The following is a 14,636-nucleotide window of genomic DNA, read 5'->3' as shown; positions in this document are numbered from 1 at the left end:
GAATGCAGGTCAAGAAGCAACAGTTAGCACTGGACATGGAACAACAGACTGGTTCCAAATAAGGAAAGGAGTACATCAAGGCTGTATATTGTCACCATGCTTATTTAACTTCTATGCAGAGTACATCATGAGAAACACTGGGCTGGAAGAAGCACAAGCTGGAATCAAGATTGCTGAGAGAAATATCAATAACCTCAGATATGCAGATGACACCACTCTTATGGCAGAAAGTGAAGAAGAACTGAAGAGCCTGTTGATGAAAGTGAAAGAGGAGGGTGAAAAAGTTGGCTTAAAGCTCAAAACTCAGAAAACAAAGATCATGGCATCTGATCCCATCACTTCATTGCACGTAGATGGGGAAACAGTGGAAACAGTGTCAGACTTTACTTTTTTGGGCTCCAAAATCACTGCAGATGGTGACTGCAGCCATGAAATAAAAAGATGCTTACTCCTTGGAAGAAAAGCTATGTCCAACCTAGACAGCATATTAAAAAGCAGAGACATTACTTTGCCAACAAAGCTCTGTCTAGTCAAGGCTATCCAGTAGTCGTGTATGGATATAAGAGTTGGACTATAAAGAAAGCTGAGCACTGAGGAATAGATGCTTTTGAACTGTGGTGTTGGAGAAGACTCTTGAGAGTCCCCTGGACTGCAAGGAGACTAAAGGAATCCTAAAGGAAATCAGTCCTGAATATTCATTGGAAGGACTGATATTGAAGCTGAAACTCCAATACTTTGGCCACCTGATTCGGAGAGCTGACTCATTGGAAAAGACTCTGATGCTGGGAAAGATTGAAGGAGGGAGGAGAAGTGGAAAACAGAGGATGAGATGGCTGGATGGCATCACTAACTCAATGGACATGAGTTTGAGTGAACTCCAGGAGTTGGTGATGGACAGGGAGGCCTGGTGTGCTTTGTTCATGGGGTTGCAAAGAGTTGGACACGACTGAGCGACTGAACTGAACTGAACTGACTTCAGTAAAGCTTGAGGGGGATGTTTATGGAGCATCTCGTGTGTGACAATAGAGGGAGACCCAGAGCATGGTGAAAGTAGTATGATGTGACGGTAAAGGGCAGAAGCGGGGTGGAGCTGGGGTGGGTGTGTAGATCTCTAGAGAATTGAGAGCCTGGCTCCAGCCCCTATTAGCTGGGTAACTTTGAGTAAATGTTTAGACTTCATTTTCCTCCTATTTAATGTGGGAATAATAATGTGGAAGTCATCCAGTCATGTTTGACTCTTTGTGTCCCCAGGGACTTTAGCCCACCAGGCTCCTCTGTCCATGGGGATTCTCCAGGCAAGAATACTGGAGTGGGTTGCCATTTCCTTCTCCAGGGGATCTTCCCAACCCAGGGACAGAACCTGGGTCTCTTGCATTATAGACAGATTCTTTACCACCTGAGCTACCAGGGAAGCACTGGGTATAATGATAGTTGCTACCTTTTAGGATGGTTGTATCATGAATGAAGGACTTCACTGGTGGCTCAGTGGTAAAGAACTGGCCTGCCAATGTAGGAGACACAGGTTTGATCCCAGGGTCAGGAAGATCCCCTGGAGAAGAAAATGGTAACCCACTCCAGTATTCTTTTTTTTTTTTTTTTCTAATTTTATTTTATTTTTAAACTTTACATAATTGTATTAGTTTTGCCAATTATCAAAATGAATCCGCCACAGGTATACATGTGTTCCCCATCCCGAACCCTCCTCCCTCCTCCCTCCCCATACCATCCCTCTGGGCCGTCCCAGTGCACCAGCCCCAAGCATCCAGCATCGTGTTTGCCTGGGAAATCCCATGGACAGAGGAGCTTGGCAGGCAGCAGTCCATGGGTTCCAAAAGGATCAGACACAACTTAGTGACTAAACAACAGCAACATCACGAATGAATCAATGCATATCAATTACAGAGCACAGTGCCAGGGCCACATCACAAGGGATCAATAAATGTTAGCTGTTGTTGCTGCTGCTACCAAACCTCAGTGCTTGATTCTCAAACTTTGGCTGCCTGTGTATTAAAGTCACCTGGGGAGCTTTAAAATTTTGATTCCCAGCCACATCTCAGGTGCACTAAATGATCATCTTTGGGGAAGAAAGCCAGGAATCAATATTTTTAGAACTCCCTAGGTGATCCCGAGGTATAGCCAAGATATACTTTGTGCCATGGAATCAAAGAAGATTTTAGAGATTCTCGCCCTCCCTCTGGGGAACTCACAGCCTTCTTGAGAAGATGGGTGTGTAAGGAGATGTGATCTGATGATGCAGATATGTTGCAGGTTCGGGCAAGGAGCTAGGAGAAAACAGCAGGAAGAGTGGTTGGTCCTAAGGTATCCTTGAACATAAAAGGCATTAAAGGTAAAGAAAAAAAAACTTCACACTGTTTTTCTTATTTATGTACAAAAGGCAGTAATTGCCTATGAGTTATATTCTGGGCTTCCCTAGTGGCTCAGATGGTAAAGAATCTGCCTGTAATGCAGGAGACCTGGGTTTGATCCCGGGTCAGGAAGAGCCCCTGGAGAAGGGAATGGCAACCCACTCCAGTATTACAGAGGAGCCTGGCGGGCTACAGTGCACAGTGGCACAGAGTCAGACATGACCGAGCATGCATGCAATCAGTGGAAGCAAGGCCCTGCTGACAGGGCCGTGTCTCTAAAACTGTAAAATAAATTCACATAGTTTGTGATAATTTGTCACTGCAGCCCTTGCAAACAACAAAACTAGTGACCTATCCTTTTCCAAATAGGAACGGGAAATCATTTAGGGCCATTCACTCTGATCAGAGAGCAGCCAGACAGACAAGTCACCATCCACTCGGGATTGAGGCTGACTCACGAGCCAAGATCTCAGCCATCTAAATATTTATAAGTACTTTGAAAGGGTTCACTACCTTTATTTTGCTCGAGGCAAAGATGGAACTTGACTTTGGGAGAATTTATTGAAATCTATTGGAGTTTCGTGCATTGGAGAAGGAAATGGCAGCCCACTCCAGTGTTCTTGTCTGGAGAATCCCAGGGATGGGGGAACCTGGCGGGCTGCCATCTCTGGGGTCGCACAGCAGCAGCAGCAGCACTGGAGTTTAAAAGACCTAAGTAAATGATTCCCCCAGAGAAGGAAAAGACCTAAGTAAATGATTCCCCTGGAGAAGGAGATGCGCACCCACTCCATTATTCTTGCCTGGAGAATTCCATGGGCTACAGTCCACGGGGGTCACAGAGTTGGGCACAATTTAGTGACTAAATAGCAACAAGTGAAAATTTCTCCCTGTGTTGGATCAGTCTGGTGGGCACCAATAATATCAGGACCCCCTGCCCCATGCATGCTCAAGAAGATTGGCCTGAGATTCTTTTAGCTTCTCGAAAGCACACCATTCTTGGCTTCAAGCCAGACTCACTCCACATTACAGTACTCGCTCTAGTTTCTTCCCAATCTTGCCTCTCTAGAATACAGAGCGGAAGGTCCCTCACAAAACAGATGCTAGTTTCCACTTTTCCAGGACCTCCTGACTTCAGTAAATTCAGCTATCCCTCCTTCCCTGCCCTGCCATCATCTTTTAGGTCTTGTTTTTCATTTTTACTTATTTTTTGGCTTCACTGGGTCTTCGTGGCTGCTCGAGGGCTTTCTCTCGTTGCGGCAAGTGGGGCTACTCTCCAGTTGCTGCGCTCGGCTTCTCACTGCGGTGGCTTCTCTTAATGTGGAGCACGGGCTTTAGGTTTGAGGGCTTCAGTAGCTGTGGCTCGCGCGCTTAGTAGTTCTGCAGCACGTGGAATCTTCCTGGACCAGGGATCGAACCTGTGTCCCCTGCATCGGCAGGTAGATTCTTAACCACTGGACCCCCAGGAAAATCTGGGGTCCAGTTATTTTACCTGCACCTAAAGTGCTCTTATTTGTTTATTCAGACATATTTATAGTGTCTTTTTTTATTTTGTGCCTAGAACTGATGTAGATTCCACGCATGGATAGAATGGAGGATAAATTAGACCAGCTTTCTGTTCTCCTGGAACTCAGGCTCTGCATTAAAAAAAAATCCTACAATAGAGAGACTTCAGATAACAAAGAAGGGAAATTTAGGCCCCTGTCAAGAGAGCTTTAACATAGTAGGTAAGAAAGAAGAAAAGCACAGGTAGTAAAATATATTTTACAGCATTTAGCTGGGAAAGCAAAGAGAAAAAACAAAAAGAATCAATTATGGAAATAAAAGGATTAGTTCTTGAGAATCATAGAAATGCTTGTTAGAACACAAAGACAGAAGGAGAGGACGGTGAGGCTTTTTTTTTTGTCCTTTGCCTTAGATCACTTCAATTATGTCTGAATATTAAGCCCCTCTCTGATTAATGATATTACAGATACCTTTGGGATTTCTTTCTTTCTTTTTTTTTTAGAAATAGGTTTTATTTATTTATTTTTGGCCATGCTGGGTGTTTGTTGCTGCGCACGGATTTTCTCTAACTGCCTCTAGTTGCAAGGGCTACTCTCCTGTTGTGGGGCACAACACAACAAGCCCGTGTGCCCTTGTGTCTACAGCACGTGGGCTTCAGTAGTCGTGGCTCCCGGGCATGTGGGAACCTCCCGGATCAGGGACTGAACCCGTGTCTCCTGCATCAGCAGGTGGATACCGAAGCACTGGGTCACCCAGGAAGTCCTTGTTGGGATTTTCATACTAAGGGAGGTCGTAGAGCAAGGTGGGCAGTAAGGATCGAACCTGGCCTCTTTGCTTGCTAACCCTGTGATTTTTGACAATTTCCCCCATTTCTGTACACCTTGATTTTCTCATCTCTAGGTAGTTCCACAAAAGGAGATCCTTTAAAAAGAATAACCTGGCACACACGGCAGCTGTGGACTAAATGAGATAATGCACACAGAATGCACCCCGAGTGGTTGCCAGGAGATGAGGGAGGTGATTTTTCACAAGTTGTAGATGAACTATTTACTAATGATAGCTCTCCTGTTTAGCAGCTTTGTTTGCCACGCTCGGATACACAAGCCCCTAATTGGTTTTCCCTGCAGGAACCAAGTCCCACCTTCCACTCCGTTTCTCACCTTGAATCTGGAGTTGGAGATGAGCCACCTCTTCTCGGGCATTGACTGTGGCTTTTCTGTGCTTTATTTATCCAACAAGTATTGGTGGAGTGCTTCTTGCTGGGGCTGGGGACAGGGCACGGAACTAGAGAAACAAATCTCCATCTTCTTATGGCTTAAATTCTAGCAACAGCGGAAATGAAATGCACACAACACAAGGTCAGGAGGTGTTAAATGTTATGAAAGACGCACAAAGCAATGTTATTAACCGGGAGTTGCTGGACATCTACCAGACATGTCAGCGGCTGTGGGAGCTGGTGCTGCAGCCACTGGTAAAAACAGAAGTGGCTATTACAAGCTGGACTAATGCTGTAATACAGAGGAGTAGGCAATCTTTGTTGGGAAAATGCAAGTTATCACAGCCTAGAAATAGCCACTGGTAGGTTGATCAATGAGCAAAAGTGGATGCATGCAGAAGGAGGGGACTTTGCCAAAGACTCCTGTAAATTCTATCCTCTAAGCCTCAGATACGGTTACTACTTTTGTTCTACCCCTGAGATGCAAATTTTCGAGAAGGAAATGGAGAAGGAAGGAAGGAAGAAGGAGGCAGCTAGAATGGATGTAAGGAAGTAAAACTGGCCTTGATCTTTCTAAAAAGTCATTATGGACTTTTAATTTCTTCTCTAAGTGGGAAATGGAGACAAGGTTTGCCCCAAATAATTTGAGAATATCGCTTCTTCGTTTAATTAGGAATATCCCTGAGAAGTGTTTTCACTGAAAAAATGCAGTTAAATATAATTGAAAAGCTAAGCAAATTCAATGGAGGAGGAAACCCAAGGCTCTGGTGTGGAAAGGGCTTCTCAACACCCGAAGAAGCCTCCCCAGATCCCCTCTGCTTTCCACTTCCAGGCAGCTCTTCTGTGCAACGATGTTCCTCTCCCAGCCAGCTGGAGGGACCAAGGGGCTTTGGCAAAACAGCATGTTCCAGGGTGGCCAGTCTTGCTGGGCATTTTGATCAGCCCTGCAGAAAGGGGTCCCAGCAGTGCCCTGCCCTGGGGGGACAGCTGACACTTCCTTTCTCCTCACCATCTCTGTTGTTGTTTAGTGGCCAAGTCATGTCTGACTCTTTGTGATCCCATGGATTGCAGCCCACCAGGCTCCTCTGTCCATGGGATTCTCCAGGCATGAACACTGGAGTGGGTTGCCATTCCCTTCTTCAGGGGATCTTTCCCACACAGGGATCGAACTCATCTCTCCTGCTTTGGCAGGTGGATTCTTTACCACTCAGCCACCAGGTAAGCCCCACCATCTCTGGAGCCCTTGGTGATTATAATGCGGTGCCGCCCCTAGCAAACAGTAAGCTGTAAAATGCCTTCAGAGACAGAATAACATGGGCTTGATCACCTCCCCCACCAATTATCAGGGGTGTGGCCTTGAACAGTGAACTTTACCTCTGGATGGTGTTTCCATCTGCCTTCCACGTGGGAGACTCTGGGTCAATCGTTGGGTCAGAAAGATTCCCTGGAGAAGGGAATGGCAACCCACTCCAGCATCCTTGCCTGGAGAATTCCATGGACAGAGGAGCCTGGTGGGTTACAGTCCATGGGGTCGCAGAGTCAGACATGACTGAGCAACTTTCACTTTCACATTCATTCTCCCCCAAACCTCCCTCCCATCCAGGCTGGCACACTGCATTGGGCAGAGTTCCATGTGTTATACAGTAGGTCTTTGTTGGTTACCCATTTTATTTTTTTTTAAGTAATTTATTTTAATTGGAGGCTAATTACTTTACAATATTGTAGTGGTTTTTGTCATACATTGACATGAATCTGCCACGAGTGTACATGTGTTCCCCATCCTGAATCCCTCTCCCACCTCCCTCTCCATCCCACCCCTCAGGGTCATCCCAGTGCACCAGCCCTGAGCGCCCTGTCTCATGCATCGAACCTGGACTGGCGATCTGTTTCACATATGATAATATACATGTTTCAATGCTATTCTCTCAAATTATCCCACCCTTGCCTTCTCCCAGAGTCCAAAAGACTGTTCTATACATCAGTGTCTCTTTTGCTGTCTCGCATATAGGGTTATCATTGCCATCTTTCTAAATTCCATATATATGCGTTAGTATACTACATTGGTGTTTTTCTTTCTGACTTACTTCACTCTGTATAATAGGCTCCAGTTTCATCCACCTCATTAGAACTGATTCAAATGTATTTTTTTTAATGGCTGAGTAATATTCCATTGTGTATATGTACCACAGCTTTCTTATCCATTCATCTGCTGATAGGCATTTAGGTTGCTTTCATGTTCTGGCTATTATAAATAGTGCTGCGATGAACACTGGGGTACACGTGTCTCTTTTAATTCTGGTTTCCTCTGTGTGTATGCCCAGCAGTGGTTATCCATTTTAAATAGAGCAGTGTGTTCATGACCTTCCCAAAGTCCCTAAATATCCCGCCCCGCCAGCAACCATAAGTTAGTTTTCTAAGTCTGTGAGTCTCTTTCTGTTGCAACTCTTCTGATAGTTTAACCCTATGTTGTATATTAAGTGTCTAGAAGAGTGCTTGGCACAGAAAATGAAAGCCCGTTGAGTGAGAGTTATCAATCTTACACTTACAACTGCATGAATGAAGAGATCCAAAGTACACAGGAAACTTGAGTAGCATTTTTCCCTTCTTGTTAGAGCACACAGGTTGAAGAAGAAATCCGAGCCCTGGATTTATCCAGCTAACATTTCTATGGAGATGATGGAGTGAAGCTGTGAAGACAGCTTACAGTAGGAACGTCCACCCACACAGAGCACATGTTAGAGTGCACTGAAGGCCAGGAATCTTCTGTGGCCATGAAAGCACCTCAGCAATGCTCGGAGGGGCCATCAGTTCCCCTCTCATATCCCTGCCAGGCTCTGTACTGGGTCATGCGTGCTGAGTCGCTTCAGTCGTGTCTGACTCTTCGACGCCATGGACTGCAGTCCTCCGGGCTCCTCCGTCCATGGGATTCTCCAGGCCAGAATACTGGAGTGGGTTGCCAGGCCCTCCTCCAGGGGATCTTCCCGACCCAGGGGTCGAACCAGCATCTCCTGTGTCTCCTGTTTCTCAAGTCTCCTGCATTGGCAGGCGGGTTCTTTACCACTAGTGCCACCTGGGTGGTGGCTCATATAGCTCCCTAATTGCACCTTTAAGATCAGAGTCGCCGAGCTTTCCCTTCACCTGGAATGTTGTTCTTGCACCCTACACAGAACATCTGCCTTACCAGTTTCCTCTTCTCTTGCACCGCCTTAAAGAGTCAGTTCAAACATTGCTCCTCTTGAAAGTCTTCATCAATTTCATCTCTGTGCTCCTCGAAGCCTTTGAATTGCAGCACCTGTGGGTGTCTGCATGCCCGACTTCCTGTTACAGGATCGTATCTTTCAAACTCTAGAATTCTCTGAACCTGGTTTGTCATAGGGTCTAAGTAAATTCTTGACGATCATGAGGACAGTAGCGAAGATGATGGTGATGGTGATGATGATGGGAGTGATGGCGTTGACGAGATGGTGATGATGAGGGTGACAATATGGTGATGATGAGGTGGTGATGATGAGGTGGTGGTGACAGGTGAGGATGATGACATGATGCTGGTGACGAGGCTGATAATGACACGGCGATGATGGTAATGACTGCAAGCATTTATACGTGGTTGCCATGTTCTAGGCACAGTTCTAACAGTGCCTAACACCGTTCTAACCACAATCTGGTGTGCTGCAGTCCATGGGGTCACAAAGAGTAGGACACGACTTAGCAACTGAACAATAACAACAACAGGGACTGTTCTAAATGCTTTAATAGCATTCATTTAATCCTCACAACAACTCCATCCAGTAGCTACTGTTTCCGTCTCTGTTTTACAAAGAAGCAGAACGAGAATGAATATCAGGGAGTTTGAATAATCTTCCCAAGGTTGACCAGGCTCAGAGGTGGATTTTCTACTAAGGTGGCTACATCCCCAGGGTGCTGCACGACCTATTCTCCCAGGAGATCCGGCCCCTGGCATCTTTTCCTTGTGGACCCCATCATGAGAATGAATGCCACTCTGACTCCTGTGGACTTGGGAGCCAAGACTCCTGCATTTCAGCATAAATTGCTAAGCCTAGGAAATAGCCCTCCCTGGCTCCTGAGGGCAGGAGCTCGTCCCCGCGTCCCTTCCCAATTCCCAGGCACTTACCACTCAGACAGCTGCGCTGGAGTGATTTACAACCACTTTGTGTTTTCCAGCAAGAAGCTGAAAAATGTCACATACTGTGGAATACCAATTGCAGAAACTTGCAGGGAGAACGGCCACTGGTGACTTTCTGCAGACATGCCTGCCTTGGTCCCCAACCCTCCACACACACTCTTTAATGACTCAGCTGGCCCCATGGCAGCTCTGCCTTGACATTGCTCAAAGCAGCAGAAAGGGAAAGACATTTGATCAGAGCCGAGTGGGGTAAAATGCACACACAGGTTGGTTTTTGTGTGTGATGAAATCTTCTCATGCTGCCATGAACATCAGGGGTTGTCCCTTCAGTTTCTTCTTCTTATCTGTAACACAGGGATCCATTCAACAGATATTTATTTTACCCCTATTATGCGCTACATGCTGGGGACACTGGGTTGAAAAAATACCCACCCCTCATCCCTTAGTCTAGTTGGGGATGGAGGGGATCCAAGTAAGTATTTGCTGTGCTGTGGCAGGATGGAGCCTCTGTTGCTATGGGGGTCAGGCGGCGGGGGGGGGGGGGCGGTCCTCACCCTCCTTGGGGAAATCTGGGAAGCCTTGACAAAGGAGAGGACACTGGGCAGTGTTTCTAATCCTTGCTATGTGGAGAAGGCTTGTAGGGACATGCAGGCAGACGGGACAGCTTTTGAAAAGGCATGGGTGCATGGAAGGATGCTGTGATGCTAGGCTATGGTACCCAGTTGCTTCTTCTGCTGTTTAGTTGCTCAGTCGTGTCTGACTCTTTTGCGACCCCATGGACTGTGGCCCACCAGACACCTCTGTCCATGGGATTTCCCAGGCAAGAATACTGGAGTGGGTTGCCATGGCCTCCCCCAGGGGATCTTCCCAACCCAGGGATTGAACCTGCCTCTCCTGCACTGGCAGGCGGATTCTTTACCAACTTTGCCACCCGGGAAGCTCCCTGCAGCCCTGGGAGTTTAAAATTACAAGGCTGAACTTCTGCTGGGCAGCCCTCTCCCATAGCTGCAGCTGCTCTTCCAGCTCCTGGAGCCAATTTTTTTTCTTTCATCTTATATGCGTTACTTATTTAGTAATCTTTATTTATGATTTTTGGCTGGGTTGGGTCTTAGTTGTTGCACGTGGGCTCTTCGTTAGGCTTGCAGTCTCTGTTGTTGTGCTGCATGGGCTCAGTAGTTGCAGCCTGAAGGCTTAGTTGCCCTGCATGTGGGGTCTTAGTTCCTGACCAGGGATCAAACTTGTGTCAGATTCTTAACCACTGAGCTGTGTCCCCTGTAGTGGCAGCACAGAGTCTTAAGCATTGGACCACCAGGGGAGCCCCCAGATTTTAAATCATTCTCTTTTTCAAAAAATATTTACTTATTTGGCTGTGCCGGGTCTTAGTTGCAGCATGTGGGATCTAGTTCCCAGACCAGACATTGAACCCAGGCCTCCTGCCCTGGAAGTTTGGAGTCTTAGCCACTGGACTACCAGGATAATCCCTATTATACAGAGTGAAGTAAGCCAGAAAGAAAAACACCAATACAGTATACTAATGCATATATATGGAATTTAGAAAGATGGTAATGAGAACCCTGTATGCGAGACAGCAAAAGAGACACAGATGTATAGAACAGTCTTTTGGACTCTGTGGGAGAGGGAGAGGGTGGGATGATTTGGGAGAATGGCGTTGAAACATGTATAATATCATATGTGAAACGAATCACCAGTCCAGGTTCGATGCATGATACAGGATGCTTGGGGCTGGTGCACTGGGATGACCCAGAGGGGTGGGATGGGGAGGGAGGAGGGTGGGGGGTTCAGGATGGGGAGCACGTGTACACCCGTGGCGGATTCATGTCGATGTATGGCAAAACCAATACAATATTGTAAAGTAATTAGCCTCCAATTAAAATAAATACATTTATATTTTTAAAAAAGGATAATCCCTTAAATCATTCTTTTTTTAATTTTTTTTAAAATTTTACTTTATTTTTAAATACATAATTGTATTAGTTTTGCCAAATATCAAAATGAATCCGCCACAGGTATACATGTGTTCCCCATGCTGAACCCTCCTCCCTCCTCCCTCCCCATACCATCCCTCTGGGTCGTCCCAGTGCACCAGCCCCAAGCATCCAGTATCGTGTATCGAACCTGGACTGGCAACTCGTTTCTTACATGATATTTTACATGTTTCAATGTCATTCTCCCAAATCTTCCCACCCTCTCCCTCTCCCACAGAGTCCATAAGACTGTTCTATACATCAGTGTCTCTTTTGCTGTCTCGTACACCGGGTTATTGTTACCATCTTTCTAAATTCCATATATATGCGTTAGTATACTGTATTTATGTTTTTCCTTCTGGCTTACTTCACTCTGTATAATAGGCTCCAGTTTCATCCACCTCATTAGAACTAATTCAAGTGTATTCTTTTTAATGGCTGAGTAATACTCCATTGTGTATATGTACCACTGCTTTCTTATCCATTCATCTGCTGATGGACATCTAGGTTGCTTCCATGTCCTGGCTATTATAAACAGTGCTGCGATGAACATTGGGGTACACGTGTCTCTTTCCCTTCTGGTTTCCTCAGTGTGTATGCCCAGCAGTGGGATTGCTGGATCATAAGGCAGTTCTATTTCCAGTTTTTTAAGGAATCTCCACACTGTTCTCCATAGTGGCTGTACTAGTTTGCATTCCCACCAACAGTGTAAGAGGGTTCCCTTTTCTCCACACCCTCTCCAGCATTTATTATTTGTAGACTTTTGGATCACAGCCATTCTGACTGGTGTGAAATGGTACCTCATAGTGGTTTTGATTTGCATTTCTCTGATAATGAGTGATGTTGAGCATCTTTTCATGTGTTTGTTAGCCATCTGTATGTCTTCTTTGGAGAAATGTCTATTTAGTTCTTTGGCCCATTTTTTGATTGGGTCGTTTATTTTTCTGGAGTTGAGCTGTAGGAGTTGCTTGTATATTTTTGAGATTAGTTGTTTGTCAGTTGCTTCATTTGCTATTATTTTCTCCCATTCTGAAGGCTGTCTTTTCACCTTGCTAATAGTTTCCTTTGATGTGCAGAAGCTTTTAAGGTTAATTAGGTCCCATTTGTTTATTTTTGCTTTTATTTCCAATATTCTGGGAGGTGGGTCATAGAGGATCCTGCTGTGATGTATGTCAGAGAGTGTTTTGCCTATGTTCTCCTCTAGGAGTTTTATAGTTTCTGGTCTTATGTTTAGATCTTTAATCCATTTTGAGTTTATTTTTGTGTATGGTGTTAGAAAGTGGTCTAGTTTCATTCTTTTACAAGTGGTTGACCAGATTTCCCAGCACCACTTGTTAAAGAGATTGTCTTTAATCCATTGTATATTCTTGCCTCCTTTGTCAAAGATAAGGTGTCCATATGTGCGTGGATTTATCTCTGGGCTTTCTATTTTATTCCATTGATCTATATTTCTGTCTTTGTGCCAGTACCATACTGTCTTGATAACTGTGGCTTTATAGTAGAGCCTGAAGTCAGGTAGGTTGATTCCTCCAGTTCCATTCTTCTTTCTCAAGATCGCTTTGGCTATTCGAGGTTTTTTGTATTTCCATACAAATTGTGAAATTATTTGTTCTAGCTCTGTGAAGAATACTGTTGGTAGCTTGATAGGGATTGCGTTGAATCTATAAATTGCTTTGGGTAGTATACTCATTTTCACTATATTGATTCTTCCAATCCGTGAACATGGTATATTTCTCCATCTATTAGTGTCCTCTTTGATTTCTTTCACCAGTGTTTTATAGTTTTCTATATATAGGTCTTTAGTTTCTTTAGGTAGATATATTCCTAAGTATTTTATTCTTTCTGTTGCAATGGTGAATGGAATTGTTTCCTTAATTTCTCCTTCTGTTTTCTCATTATTAGTGTATAGGAATGCAAGGGATTTCTGTGTGTTGATTTTATATCCTGCAACTTTACTATAGTCATTGATTATTTCTAGTAATTTTTTGGTGGAATCTTTAGGGTTTTCTATGTAGAGGATCATGTCATCTGCAAATAGTGAGAGTTTTACTTCTTCTTTTCCAATTTGGATTCCTTTTATTTCTTTTTCTGCTCTGATTGCTGTGGCCAAAACTTCCAAAACTATGTTGAATAGTAATGGTGAAAGTGGGCACCCTTGTCTTGTTCCTGACTTTAGAGGAAATGTTTTCAATTTTTCACCATTGAGGATAATGTTTGCTGTGGGTTTGTCATATATAGCTTTTATTATGTTGAGGTATGTTCCTTCTATTCCTGCTTTCTGGAGAGTTTTTATCATAAATGGATGTTGAATTTTGTCAAAGGCTTTCTCTGCATCTATTGAGATAATCATATGGTTTTTATTTTTCAATTTGTTAATGTGGTGTATTACACTGATTGATTTGTGGATATTGAAGAATCCTTGCATCCCTGGGATAAAGCCCACTTGATCATGGTGTATGATCTTTTTAATGTGTTGTTGGATTCTGATTGCTAGAATTTTGTTAAGGATTTTTGCATCTATGTTCATCAGTGATATTGGCCGGTAGTTTTCTTTTTTTGTGGGATCTTTGTCAGGTTTTGGTATTAGGGTGATGGTGGCCTCATAGAATGAGTTTGGAAGTTTACCTTCCTCTGCAATTTTTTGGAAGAGTTTGAGCAGGATAGGTGTTAGCTCTTCTCTAAATTTTTGGTAGAATTCAGCTGTGAAGCCATCTGGACCGGGGCTTTTGTTGCTGGAAGAATTTTGATTACAGTTTCAATTTCCGTGCTTGTGATGGGTCTGTTAAGATTTTCTATTTCTTCCTGGTCGAGTTTTGGAAAGTTGTACTTTTCTAAGAATTTGTCCATTTCTTCCACGTTGTCCGTTTTATTGGCATATAATTGTTGATAGTAGTCTCTTATGATCCTTTGTATTTCTGTGTTGTCTGTTGTGATCTCTCCGTTTTCGTTTCTAATTTTGTTGATTTGATTTTTCTCCCTTTGTTTCTTGATGAGTCTGGCTAATGGTTTGTCAATTTTATTTATCCTTTCAAAGAACCAGCTTTTGGTTTTGTTGAGTTTTGCTATGGTCTCTTTTGTTTCTTTTGCATTTATTTCTGCTCTAATTTTTAAGATTTCTTTCCTTCTACTAACCCTGGGGTTCTTCATTTCTTCCTTTTCTAGTTGCTTTAGGTGTAGAGTTAGGTTATTTATTTGACTTTTTTCTTGTTTCTTGAGGTGTGCCTGTATTGCTATGAACTTTCCCCTTAGGACTGCTTTTACCGTGTCCCACAGGTTTTGGGTTGTTGTGTTTTCATTTTCATTCGTTTCTATGCAAATTTTGATTTCTTTTTTGATTTCTTCTGTGATTTGTTGGTTATTCAGCAGCGTGTTGTTCAGCCTCCATATGTTGGAATTTTTAATAGTTTTTCTCCTGTAATTGA

This window comes from Bos grunniens, chromosome 25 (assembly GCF_055505025.1).
Source record: "Bos grunniens cultivar Pamir isolate PY7600 chromosome 25, Bosgru_T2T1.0, whole genome shotgun sequence".
Lineage (NCBI taxonomy): Eukaryota > Metazoa > Chordata > Mammalia > Artiodactyla > Bovidae > Bos > Bos grunniens.
The sequence above is the reverse complement of the archived record's forward strand: the minus strand, read 5'-3'. Positions refer to the sequence as shown.